We start from the raw sequence: 13,745 nt of genomic DNA on the forward strand, positions 1-13,745 counted from the left end.
TTTTAATACCCTAAAAATCCTTTGTGCTCTATCAATTTGTTCCTCCTTTTCTTTACTACTTGGTGACCACTGATGTTATAAATGTCCCCATAGTTTTGCCTTTTCCAGAATGTCATATAGTTGGAATCACATAGTATGAAGCCTTTTAAAATTGGCTTTTTTAACTTAGTAAAATGAATTTGTTTCCACCATGCCATCACATGACTTGATAGCTCATTTGTTTGTACTGCTGAATAATATTCCACTGTTTAGATATAGTACAATTTACTTATCCATTCACCTATTAGAGGAAGTCTTAGGTGCTTCCAAGTTTTGACAATAAGGAATAAAGCTATAATAGATATCCATTTACAGGTTTTTGTGTGGACATATTTTCAACTCCTTTGGACAAATATCAGAATTTGATTGATTGATGATTGTATGGTAAGAATGTATTTAATTTTGTTAAAAAAAAATTGCCAAACTATCTTACAAAGCAGCTGTCCATCCTGCATTCCCATCAGCAGTGAATTGGAGTTTCTGTTGTTCCTCATCCTCATAGTTACTACTATTGTCAATGTTTTGGATTTTGGCTATTCTTACAGAGTTAGGGTGGTATTTCATTGTTGGTTTTTTTTTCTTTTTTTTTTAAGAGAGAGTGAGAGAGAGAGGGAGGAGAGAGAGAGAGAGAGAGAGAGAGAGAGAGAGAGAAAGAGAGAGAGAGAGAGAGAGAGAGAGAGAATTTTAATATTTTATTTCTTAGTTTTTTGGCAGACACAACATCTTTGTTTGTATGTGGTGCTGAGGATCGAACCCAGGCCTCGGGCATGCTAGACTGGGCGCACTACTGCTTGAGCAACATCCCTAGCCCCTTCATTGTTGTTTTAATATGCATTTCCCTGAACAAAGATGGTGTGGAGCATGTCTTTCATATGATTATTTGCCATCTGCATATCTTCTATGATGGTGTTTCTTTAAGTGTTTGGCTCAATTTTAAAACCAGTTGTCTGTATTCTTTTTTTTTTTAATTTTTTTTCTTTTTTTTTAAGAGAGAGTGAGAGAGGAGAGAGAGAGAGAGAGAGAGAGAGAGAGAGAGAGGGAGAGAGGGAGAGAGGGAGAGAGGGAGAGAGGGAGAGAGAGAGAGAGAGAATTTTTTAATATTTATTTTTTAGTTCTCGGCGGACACAACATCTTTGTTGGTATGTGGTGCTGAGGATCGAACCCGGGCCACACACATGCCAGGCGAGCGCGCTACCGCTTGAGCCACATCCCCAGCCCCAGTTGTCTGTATTCTTATTGTGGAGTTTTAAGAATTGTTTGCATATATTAGATATCAAGCTTTATCTGATATGTCTTCTATAAATGTTTTCTCCCAATTTGTCTTTCATTTTCTAAATAGTGTCTTTCATAGAGAATAGTTTTTATTTTAAATAAATCTTGGTTATCCATTCTTTCTTTTATGAATTGTGCCATTATTATTGCAACTAAAAAGTAATCAAACCCAAGGTCATGTTGATTTTCTCTGACATTATCTTTGAGTTTTATGGTGTTGAATTTTATATTTAGGCCTGTGATTCATTTTGAGTTAATTCTTATTAAGGGTGTGAAGTGTAAAACCTGTATCTAGTTCCTTTTTTTCTTAGAGCAAGCTTTCTTTTTTTCTTAGAGCTTTATATAAGTTACAAACAGTAGTTGGGTTTATACTGACAAAGTTATGTATGCGTGAAATTTAATTTCAGTTCATGATCCCCCCTTTCTTTCCCTCCTTTTTTAAAATGTGTATGTCATTGTTTCACCACCATTTGTTGAAAAGACTATCTTTGCTTCATTTTATTGCTTTCCTCTCTACCCTTTCTTAAAGATCAGCTGACTATATTATGTCGGTCTACTTCTGGACTATCCATTTTATTTTATTGTTCTGTTCTTCTTCCAATACCATATTGCCTTCATTACTGTAGCTTTTTAGTACGTCTTGAAGTTGGATGATGTTAGTTTCTCAACTTTGTTCTTCTATTTCAATATTTTGTTGACTATTTTGGTTTTCGGTTTGTTTGTTTTGATGTTTGCCTCTCCATATAAACTTTAGGATCAGTTTGTTTATATTCACAAAGTACCTTGGTAGGACTTTGATTTAGAATGCACTTAATCTATAGATCAGGTTAGGAAGACATCTGCTATCTTAAAAACATTGAGTCTTCCTATCCATGAACATGGAATCTCTCTCAGTTTATTTAGTTATTTGATTGCTTTCATTAAAGTTCTGTAGCTTACATGTATAGATCTTATACATATTTTGTTAAATTTATACCTAAGTATTTCATGTTTGGGTGTTAATGTGCATGGTATTGTGTTTTTAATTTCAAATTCTATTGTTTATGGTATATATGAAAGTGATTGACTCTTGTATATTAACCTGGTATTCTACAATGGTACTATAATTTCAGATTAATTTCTGAAGTTTTTTTAATCAATTCTTTCAAATTTTCTACATAGATAATCATGTCATCTACAAAGACAATTTTATTTCTTCCTTACCAATCTGTATATTTTATTTCCTTTCCTTGCCTGTTGCATTAGTTAGGACCTAATAATTCTTTTTAATATATTAATCTCTCAAATCATAGAGAAAACAGAATGTAAAGGTACAAAAGATTGTTATAATAATATTAGCTTTAAATTTATATTTACTTATTTTAATTGACAAATCAAATTGCACATTTTTATATAAATATTCTATTTTGAAATATATATTGTTGACTAATTAACTTACACATTATGATTGTTTTGCAGCAACACCACCAAAAAAACCATCCCTCTCCCAAGCCCCGGGTAAATATCATTCCAGTCTCTGCTTTTATGAGTTCAACTGTTTTAGATTCCACATATAAGTGAGATCATGTGGTATTTGTCTTTCTTTGCTTGGTTTATTTCATTTAAAATAATGTCCTCAAAACTAGCTTTTGTGTTTACCATGTACTTACTTATGGAGATCATTTTTTTTTTTTTTTTGAGATAAGGTCTTGCTAGATTCTTTAGGGCTTCACTAAGTTGCTGAGGCTGGCTTTGAATGTGTGATCCTCCTGCCTCAGCCTCCCGAACTACTGGGATTACAGGCATGTACCACCATGCCTGGCCTTCTTCATATGTCTTTGATTTACTACTTATATCCTTCTCTTACAGAGAATATATAAGGATAACAAAAGCTCGGTAAACAAAACTTAGGGACGTTAGGAATGTCTTAATTTCTTCCTCACTTCTGGAAGTCAGTTTTGTCAAACATAGGCTTCTTGATAGAACCCCACCAGGCACTCAAGACCACTTCCCTTAGCAATTAAATGTACCAGCCCCACTGCCTTTTGGCTTCAAAAGTTGAGAAGTCTGCTGATAATCTTATTACCTCTTATAATGGGATGAATTGCTTTTCTCTCTTGTTGCTTTCAGATTCTCTCTTTGACTTTTGACATTTTGATTGTAATGTCTTGGCATGGGTCTCTTTCAGTTGATCCTAGTGGGAGTTTGTTAGATGTTTATATTCGTATCTCTCAGCCATTGTTTCTTCAAATATTCTCTCTGCTCCTTTATTGATTTCTACTGATTCTGAAACTCCTACAGTGTATACATTGGTCTGCTTGATGGAATCTTCTAGATCCCATAGGCTCTGTTCAATTTTATTCAGTCCTTTTTCTTTCTGTTCCTTATACTTCATAATTTTTATTGTCCTGTTTTTAAGTTCACCTACTCTTCTGCATGCCCAAATCTGCCTTCAAATCCCTCTAGTAGGTTTTTCATTTCTGTTGTGTTTTTTAAAAATATTTTTTAGTTGTAGTTGAATACCTTTATTTTATTTATTTATTTTTATTTGATGCTGAGGATTGAACCCAGTGCCTCACATGTGCTAGGTAATCGTTTCACTGGTAAGCTACAGCCCCAGCCCTCTGTTGTACTTTTAGGCTCCAGAATATCTTGTTGGTTTCTTTTTAGATTTTCTGTTTATTAATATTTCCATTTTGGATGTACATTATTTTCTTGACTTATCCACACTTTCCTCTATTTTTTTCTTCATTTTCTTTCTTTTTTTTTTGTACTGGAGATTGAACCCACGGTCACTTTACCACTGAGCTAAATCTCCATTCCTTTTTATTTTATTTTATTTTATTTTATTTTATTTTATTTTATTTTATTTTATTTGAGACAGGGTCTCGATAAATTGTTGAGGCTGGTCTTTGCAATTCTCCTGCCTCAGGACTTCAGTCACTGGGATTACAGGCATGAGCCACTGCACCTGGCTTCAGGGACTGTCTCTGTTAACTGTTTTCCTTTGTATTGGTCATACTCTCCTGTTTCTTTGTATGCCCTGTGATTTCTTTTGTTGAAAACTGGACATTTGAATCTATTAATATGTTTACTCTAGAAATCAGAGTCTCTTTCTTCCTGGAGTTTGCTGTCTGAGCAAGGTATTAAGGTCCTTTCAGGTCTTTTCTGAGCCTGTGCCTTTCCCTGGGCATGCATAATGACTTTCTAATTTCCTCTATATATGCGATTGATTTTGAATGCCTTAGTCTTTAACGTCTAGCTCCCAAAAGGGGAAAAAGAGAAATGAAGGCAGCCAAGGAAGGCACAGGTTCTTTTAATCCTCTGGAAGTTACTTCAGCTGAGGGGGAAGAGCTCACAGGAGGGTGACGTTGCAACAATATGGCCATTGCCTGTTTGAACCCTTGCAGAGACAGCAGTCAGTGATGGGAGCACATATCCCTGATATTTGGAGGACAGTGTCCTTTTTCCCATACCCTTACTCCTATGAGCTCCTATGAGCTGCTCCTGGAAGTGCATGGCTGCCTGCCAAAGGGCCCAGGGAGGGGGTGGGGGTGGAAAACTTACTGCACTAGGAGCTGAAAATGACCAAAATCAACTGCAATTTACCATCTAAGCCTTTCCCTGAAATCTCAAGCCTTCAATAGGCCCCAGAGTTCCAAAGTAGTTACATAATACAGATTCTGCCAGTGCAGTTGTTGTCAACGCTGGGAGACAGATTCCAGGTGCTTCCTACTCTGCCCTCTTCTCAAGTGCTTTTGTGAAGGTAGGATTTATTAGAGACCATTTCCAAGCTGATGAGAATAATCCAACAGAAAAGCAAAACACGTGGTACAGGATACATTGCTTATTTTTGTATTTTTCTTTGAGAAAGACTCAAAGTCCCAAGCCTAGGACAAGATGTTTGCCTTTGCTAGGAATAGGGGGCTTCTGTGTACTGTAAAAGGAGAGAAGAATGCAAAGAAAGTTAGACTTCATGCTGGGAATAAGTAGCTAGGTTAGCAAATTTTGCGGTGTCAGGAGAAGAAAGTTCCTATGATTGTTTTCATTTTTTTTTTAAATGAAAAGCACAAAGGACAATTAATATGTGAGAGTTTAGTATAAGGAATGGTAAGAGGTTGTTGGAGTTTTGAGAAAAGAGAAGGTACAAAATAGACATTACAAGAAATTATTCATTTTATATTTAAGGATGCATTATCATGGTCACCTGCTTTTCTTTGGTCTCAGATATTTGTGGGGAGAAATAGAATATGTGGTATTTTGAGCTTAACTAATGTGGTTAAACATCCTCCAAAACATTCATATTTCCTTTTTCTTTAATAATAGACTGCCCCAGATTTTAGCTGGTTTTTTTAGTCCATTTGTGCTGCTATAACAAAATACTTGAGTCTGGGTGATTTATCAAGAATAGAATCTTATTTCTTCTAGTTGTGGAGGCTGATAGTCCAAGATCAACGCACCAGAAAGTTCAGTACCTGGTAAGAGCCTGGTCTTTACTTTCAGGTTGGCACCTTTTTATCACATTCTCCAGCAGGGAGCAAGGCTGTGCCCTCACATAGTAGAAGGGACAGAAAAGGTGAATTGCTTCCCGTAAGCCCCTTTATTACGGTCATCTGTTCTTGAGACCAGAACCCTCATAACATAAAAACCTCCCAGAACTTGCCGTTTACTAACACTGTTGCACTGGGGATTAAGTTTCCAAAGTGTGAATTTCAGGGGATATGTTCAGACCACAGCACTGATCTTAACTAGTAAAAAGACTTTTTGGACCTCTCTGCATCTGTGATTTAGTTTGATCCAATGTGTTGTGAGATGTGATGTGAGCAGCTCCTGGGTCATTGTTCCCCGACCTAAAGGAGGTACCATGATAATAGACTGTTGAACCTCAGGGGATAAATGGGAATTTCTTTTAACTTCCCATGGGTGATAATGAAGAAAAGAAGAGACTAATTGAATCGGAAATTGTTATGAAATAATAAAAAATTGAGGTGTTAGAGGAGACCACTTGAAAGGGATGGTGGTCAGAAAGTGGGGTTCTTGGAACAAGTACTATAATTATTGGTCAAGGTATGACCACAGGAATGGGCAGCTGAAGTGAGAGAAAGAAAAAATCATCAGAGTTGAGGAGGCCAAGGAACTCAGTGTCCTCATTTGGGGCAACCGGCACCACTATGAATTCAGATACCATTGAGGGGTGATGAGCAATTAAGAAAGACACACAAACCTTAAGAGAGAAGAGTGGGATCAAGTGGGAAACTGATCTCTGGTTGAGAACAGTGACTCAGAGCTAGATCCACTTGTTTATTAGATAGGTTTTATAATCAGAAGGTTATTTGTGGGAAAATTTCTGCAAAGCAGGCAGGCTTGAAGGTCACCGTGCTGACGAGGCATTATGGTTATCTTGCTATCCTCAGAATCCTCTATCCATGAGACCTAGTGTCTTAACTCAGCCTTTGCACAGTTTTCTCAGGTTGGCATCACCCTAGCAACTGGGCTACCTTGCACAGGGGGTTCCCACTCAAGCCCACCACAATCCAGGAGTCAATCAAACACCTTGATCCACATCACCACCTTCCCACACTCATTATTAGTTTGATTACACATCAGAAAGGCTGACAGGGTGGGGATGAAGGGAAAACAGAGAGCCAGCTGCTAAAATCTTCATCAAATGAGGGAAGACTTGGAGGTCAATGGGACGACAATATTTGGTGCTGAAGTGTCTGGTAATGTAAACCTGGATCTACAATTTGAAGGAAGGAGAAAAATTTATGTAGCTATAACAGGAAATGGGGAGGATACCGATCTTATCTCTTCTCTTTAAATCCAGAAAGATATCATATAATAAAAAAAGGGCATCCCTTTGAGGGGGCTGCAGGGCAAGCAGGATTCTTAGGGGACAACTGGATTCAGTCAGGGCAATGAGTGAAAGGCAAGCTTAGAGAATCTTATAGAAAAAGAGTATTGAAAACAGATCACAAGTGTCTGAGACAGACACAGAAAATGTTCTGGGGACTAGGGAAGAGGTGGGAGAGGGTGCTGTGCTCTTGGATGAATTATTTATAAGAAAAATGGGAATACTAATGATACTTATTTGATGCTTATGAAGACTAAATATGTGATAGATTGAATTAATGGCCAGTTCTTTCCCCCTTCCTATGTGCGTGCTCTTTGTCTATGACTTTGTAGAATACTAGATAGGTGGAATCTGTTTTCTTACCTCTTTAATCTGGGTTTAGCCAGATGACTTGGTTTGTCCTGTGGAATGTGGCAGAAGTGGTGCTGTGCCATTTTTTAAGTCTGGGCCTCAAGAAGAATTCTATTTTTCCATTGTCATTCTTGTGCTTCTGCTTCTCTATGAAAAATGACATCCTGTCAAGCCTGTTTGCTCTAAAAGGTGGATGAGAAACCCAGAGCAGATCTAAGCTCACACACCCTAGCCAAATCCATCCTTGAGCAGATCTCCTAGCCAACACTGAAACATACAAGTGAGACTAGCCTTGGCCAGCAACCTCAGTAATACTCACAAATATGTGAACTATAATACGAAAAAAAACACACTATTTTTAAAGCTACTGAGGTTGGGAGTGGTTTGTTGCATAGACATGACTGATATAAGATATAAAGAATCAATCATAGTAGTATGGGTTAATTATTCAATTAATGTTACTGCCGAGTTACTTTGTCTATGTCACCAATTGCTCCCAAAATTTTTGTCCTGAAACAACTGGTTGTTATGTTCAGATATTATGTGGGGTGGGAATTTGGATAGGGAATAGCAGGGATGGCTATCCACGAAATCTGGAGCCTCAGCTGGAATTGCAAAGTCTTGAAGGCTGGAATCACTTGAAGGTTAACGTACTTCTGAGTCTTGGTTGGTTCTATTGTCAGCTGACACCTTAGCTGGGGCTGTGTACTGGAACACCTACATGTGGCCTATGTGGCCAAGGCTCCCTCAAACATGGTGACTGGGTTCAAAGTGCCCTAAATGTTTATTGTTTTTGTTGTTGATGATGGTGTCAGGGATTGGAAGGTGAAAATCCTAAGAGAGAGCTGGGCAGAAGCTGTATCCTTAAATGACCTAGCCTTGGAAGTCACAAATATCACTTCCTCTGTACTCTCCTGGTTGGTCTTATGTAAACGACCCAGATTAAGAGGTAGGAAAGAGACATTGACATTTGATGTGACCTAGAAGGTTCTGGAAGAGCATGTGGGACTGAGAATATTACTCTTTCTTGTATTCATTTTGGGAAAATAGAGCTTACCATAGTCAACCATTGTTATTATGTCTACTGTTCTCATCATACAGATACTCTGATTTTCTCTCCCTCTTCTCTCTTTCCCTCCTCCACCTTTCCTTCCTTCCTTTTTCTGAGATGGGGTCTTACCCTAATGCCCAGGCTAGTCTCAAATTCCTGAATCCTCCCGCCTCAGTCTCCCAAGTGCTGAATGACAGGCACACGCCACTGTGTCCAGCTACTATTACTGATAATCTTTAAATCCACTATTTGCCCTGAGTGTTGCCTCCCTTACTTACATCACATCGTTCCTCTTGTTTGGAACATACTAGCTGCCCTTCCCACTGCCTGCTTTCTCTTTGGAGTGCCCTTCAAGAACTGGCTCAAAACACACTCCCTTTCTCTCTTTCTCCTGAATGTAACAAGTCACCTGTTTCCCTCCCTTAATTTCTAAAATCCATATTTCAGCACCATATACTTGGCACATATCATATATGTCTTGCATTATACATTGTCTTCCTGAGCGTACTTCATTTTGAGGGTAAGAGTGATGACATGTTAATGCACTTACTTAATCATTAAGACTATTTTATAACCGTGGGAGTGCCCTAAATGTTTAGTGTCTTTGTCGTGGAAGATGGTATCAGGGATTGACGAACATGGTCTGTACGCTCATGACAAATGCAGCTTTATGAGCACATGTGAAGTGTTCCTGGCTGGAATGTGTAAGCATGGAACAGCCTCCCAAAGCCAATCTTAGTAACATTTCCACAAGTCCCTGTTTATGATATACATATCACTTTCCCCTAGCTTCATGATTAATATGAAATATTAAAATATTCAGCTACTACTCCTGTATTTTCTTACAAATGAATTTGTGGTTTTGAAAATTCTAGGATTCTGATACTCTCAGACCTATCTTTTAACAAATAGGTTTCCAGGGCTGGGGTCTGGCTTAGTGGTAAAGTAGTTACTTAGCATGAGCAAGACCCTGGGTTTAATTCCCAGCACTGCAAAAAATAAAACCAAAACTTAAAAAAAAATTATATATATATATATATATGTGTGTGTGTGTGTGTGTGTGTGTGTGTGTGTGTGTGTGTGTATTTTTCTAACAAGCTATAATTTGGGCATGAACTATAGAACTGGGGATGCTACATGATACTACTGTTTAGTTTTCACACAGCATAGAAGGAACTCTTCTGAGAAAATGGAGGTAAGATCCAGTTACTGTAGTATTCTACATTATTTGGTATGGGACTATCACTCCAGAAAGTGGGATACCCTTTTGTAATTCAAACAAAGGGATAAAACATGCCACGCTTGGCCCTGTTGGTATATTCAGTATAAAAACTGCCCTCTGGGGACTGGGGTTGTGGCTCAGAGAATACTCGCCTAGCAAGCTTGAGGCACTGGGTTCGATCCTCAGCACCACATAAAAAAATAATGATATTGTGTGAATCTATAACTAAAAAAAAAAGTTTAAAAAAAGTGTCCTCTGAACTGGGTATTTCTGTAGTGTTCAGACCATATCTCATTCACCTTTGTCCTTTGAACCTCATAGAATGCAGAGTGGGGACTTAAAACATTTCCTAAATGACTATTATATTGATTATTCTTGAGCCGACAGAGTACTCTGAAGATCCTGGTTATTATTGCTGTCACTGGGAATGCAGCTAACCCACCTACAACTTCCTGTAGGTGGCCAGATTAATAGATAAGAGCTTGAACTGGAGTCAGACAGGTTCTACCACCTATTAGTTTTATTACTCCTGGGAAAATTAACTGGCCTCTCTGTGCTTCAGGGTTTTAAACTGTAAAAGGAGGGCAGTAATAGTATCTACTTCATAAGGTTGTCGTTAGGATTTGTTGTCTGCAGGGCAGGCTGAACGAATGTTAGTTGCAGGGTAACCCACAACTCAAACCCCCCCTCTGTCTGGTCCTTTATCACCTGTTTGCATCAAATCTGAACACTCAACCCCACTGAAGGCTGAACACTCGACCCCCACCAGTTTGGTGCAACAGAAACCCACCTCTAGCCTCTGCCCCGTATGCCTAAAGGCATAAGATGACACTACTGTATGATCCAATCACTGTACACCAACAAGGCAGCTTGCACACCCAGAGACCCCATCAGATTTTGGTTATAAAAACTCCCTCCTGCCAGGCCCCTCTCTCTTGCTCTTGCTCTCTCTTTCTTCCCTTGCTTTTGCTCTCTCTTTCTTCTCTTTGTCTCTCTCTTTTTTTTCTTCTTTTGCACTGCTGCAATAAAGATCTCTTGGTCACTCCGAATGTTGTGGTCACTTTCCTTTCATTGGTGCCGAAACTCGGGAAGGGGGTTAAAACCCACCTTTGGGTCCCTCTTCCTTCAGAAGTGCCACTCACCAGATGACCTGAACCCATTTTCTCGACTGTCAGAACTACATCCACCACTGGCCTTCGATTGGTGAGTTTCCCCTCCCTGGAGTCCTAAACCCAATGGTGGTGTCCCGAGGATTTGACCATTGATTGTCTGGCAAACCTCTTCGCCCTCCTGCGGGGAGGAAAACACCCCACCACAGCCTTTAAGGGCACAGTAGCCCTCAGGGACTCCTTCCTTGGGCAGATTCGACTCTTAGACTCAAAATTATCTCCCTTCCCCTTCCCCAGCACAGGCTTTGTAAGTCACTATCAAAGGACTGTGTAACCTCCGGGAACACATAACAGAGCTGAACATCACACCCCACCCAGACCTTCACGGTTTCGGTGGCTCTCATAAAGTCCTTGTCCTCGCACCTTTAAGACTCAGCCGCTAGAGATACGCTTACCCTCCCCTTCCTCTCTCTTCCCCTTCCTCTCTCTCTCTCTCTCTCCTCTTTCTGGCCCTGGGAGTCCCCGGCCTCTCCAGGAGGGGTCCCTAAAAGCCTTGGCCAAGGTCTCCCATGGCTACGGCCCTGTCCAGGACAGGAGCCTCGACAGTCAGGATTCGGTGACAACCAATCTCTGCAGCTCGAACTTGCCACTAGGCTCTCCTGATTTGGGGCTCTAGTGGGACACCCCTTTTGCCAATAAATCAGTTTCTTCCCCCTCCCTTATACTACTTTTGCATCCCCTTCTCTCTCCCTTATATTACTTTTGCGACATGGGTAATGCATCCTTTCTGCCGTTTGACTCTCCCTTATAGTGCCTCTTAGATAAGCTCAAAACCCTCTCCTTGACACCAGACATCAAACCCCCCAAATTGATCAAATATAGCACCCAGGATTGGCCCACTTATCCCTAGACAATCAAAGCAAATGGCCCCCTTTTGGGTCTCTGGATCCCTCCATTCTAAGGGATCTTTACAATTACTGTGAGCGTTTGAAAAAAACTGGGTAAAGAACCCCTATATCCAAGCTTTCTTCTTGCTCTAATCCAATCCTGCTCTCTGCACCTCTTGCAAACCTCTACAAATTCTTCTAGCTTGCACACCAACCCCCCAACCCAACCACTGATCCCCAATCTTCCCCTCCTACAAGCTCATCCACTACTTTTGACACTGCTGATGAACCTCCACCCTATGGTCCGGCTCAAATAGGTCCTCACCCTCAACCTTCTGCCCCAGCCCCTCAACCGTCACCCCCGCCTCAACAACCTGCTTTCTTCCCTCCAACTACTAGGTCAAAAACCCAAACTACTGCCCTTCCTCGAACCGTTGCCCCCTTGCTGAGTTAACAGGTACTGAAGTTATCCCTTCCCCCACTCACTCCTCTCTCCTCCTGTCAGTGCCCACACCTGGTCCCACCAGGCCCTCTTACCAGCTAACCCAAAGCTCAAACTAGTTGAGGGGAGCCCCCAGACCCCTATCCAGGTTCTGGTGAAAATGGCCTTTAAAGTAATCTGAAAACAGGTTACTAAGAATTTAAAATCCCTTATAGGCTTTGGGGGATATTCGCTCCCTTCCTCCCCTCTGCTCTGCCTGTTCTATTGCTCAGGTTTTCCTTGCTAGGGAAAATCCCAAACCTCTTTCCCATTATTCTTTTTCATCTCCTTCCTCATTCTCAGATCCACTAGAGCTGCTCTCAGCCACACCTTTCGTCTTCCCCCTTTCTACCCAGCCCACAGAAAAGTCTTAACTGACCTTCTCCAGAATCTTCACCATGGTTGATTTTAGGACTGTCAGCAAAAAGAATCTCTACAAAGAAGTTTAATGTAGGTACATTTCCTCTTTTCATGTTGCCCTGTTTTACTTGGCCACTGGGAAAAATCAGCACTCCAAAAGCTAGACACCCCCTTACTAGTTTTTCACAAACATTCATCCAGTATAGTAGTTTGTAGAAATAAGTAAATAAGGCCTTGAGCTGGGTTTCACAGTGTTGTCTACATTTCTAAGATAAGGGAAGTTACCAACAGGGCTCCATGGTAACAGCTGGCAGAGGGAGGAAAGAAAGGGAAGAAAAAGCTCTCCCATTCTCAGGTGTCCTTGAAGGGTTAACTTGCCCAGAACAGGGGGGAAAAAAAAACCTGCTTTTTGTGAACTTCTGCAGACTGTGAACTTCTGAGCCCCTCCCCTTACATGTTGGATATAAAATTCTGAAATTACCTGAACTCAGGGTTCAGGGGATTAATTGATTACAGCAGAAGCTGTGCCCTCTGAAGCTGGCTGCAACCAAATAAAACTGTTTCCCTGTCTTCAGTACTGTCTTAGGTGCCTTGCCTTGTTCATCCCTACAACAGTATAATTCTATATACTCAAACACCGTATATGTTTTCACGAAGTGGTAAACAGATGTGATTAATTGTGTACTCGAAATAACACAATATCTCTTTTAAAGTGGAATAATTTGCCTAAATTCAGACATTTACAAGGATTGTTTCAAAGTGTTAATAAAGAAGGAGTTAACAGATGGGAAAGAGAAGGTTCTAGGTATGGATTTAATAGAAGGGAAAAAAGGTGTTTCTGGATCAGAAAATCTAAATGATTAAGTAAATAAGAGGGTTTGAGTAAGTGATAAAGAAGGTTTGTGTAAGTTGGTTATATATGTAAGTTTTTTGAGCAAGCAATCTTGAAGGAATTAAGGATTATACAGCTATGGTTAAACAACAACTTTTATTTTGCAATATTGTAATATTTTATTTCTTTAAGAGTTAAACTTGATTAATATAAAAACATCAATGTAATTGTGGTACTATTACTCTTCTTTATATATTAAATGTGTTCATATTTTCCAGGTATATAAGTCTTTAAGGTAGAAGCTTTAG

At 39.8% G+C, this 13,745-nt stretch overlaps 1 long non-coding RNA gene across 1 annotated transcript; it reads right to left on the reverse strand.

The window, feature by feature from the left end:
• Positions 1-1,102: 1,102 nt before the first annotated feature.
• Positions 1,103-13,624, reverse strand: LOC144377904 (uncharacterized). Its single transcript, XR_013439179.1, has 3 exons — positions 12,625-13,624; positions 7,508-7,642; positions 1,103-7,030 (listed from the first exon to the last, which is right to left on the reverse strand). It is a non-coding gene; the product is annotated as an uncharacterized LOC144377904 (long non-coding RNA).
• Between the last annotated feature and the right edge of the window lie 121 nt (positions 13,625-13,745).

This window comes from Ictidomys tridecemlineatus, chromosome 5 (genome assembly GCF_052094955.1).
Source record: "Ictidomys tridecemlineatus isolate mIctTri1 chromosome 5, mIctTri1.hap1, whole genome shotgun sequence".
Classification (NCBI taxonomy): domain Eukaryota; kingdom Metazoa; phylum Chordata; class Mammalia; order Rodentia; family Sciuridae; genus Ictidomys; species Ictidomys tridecemlineatus.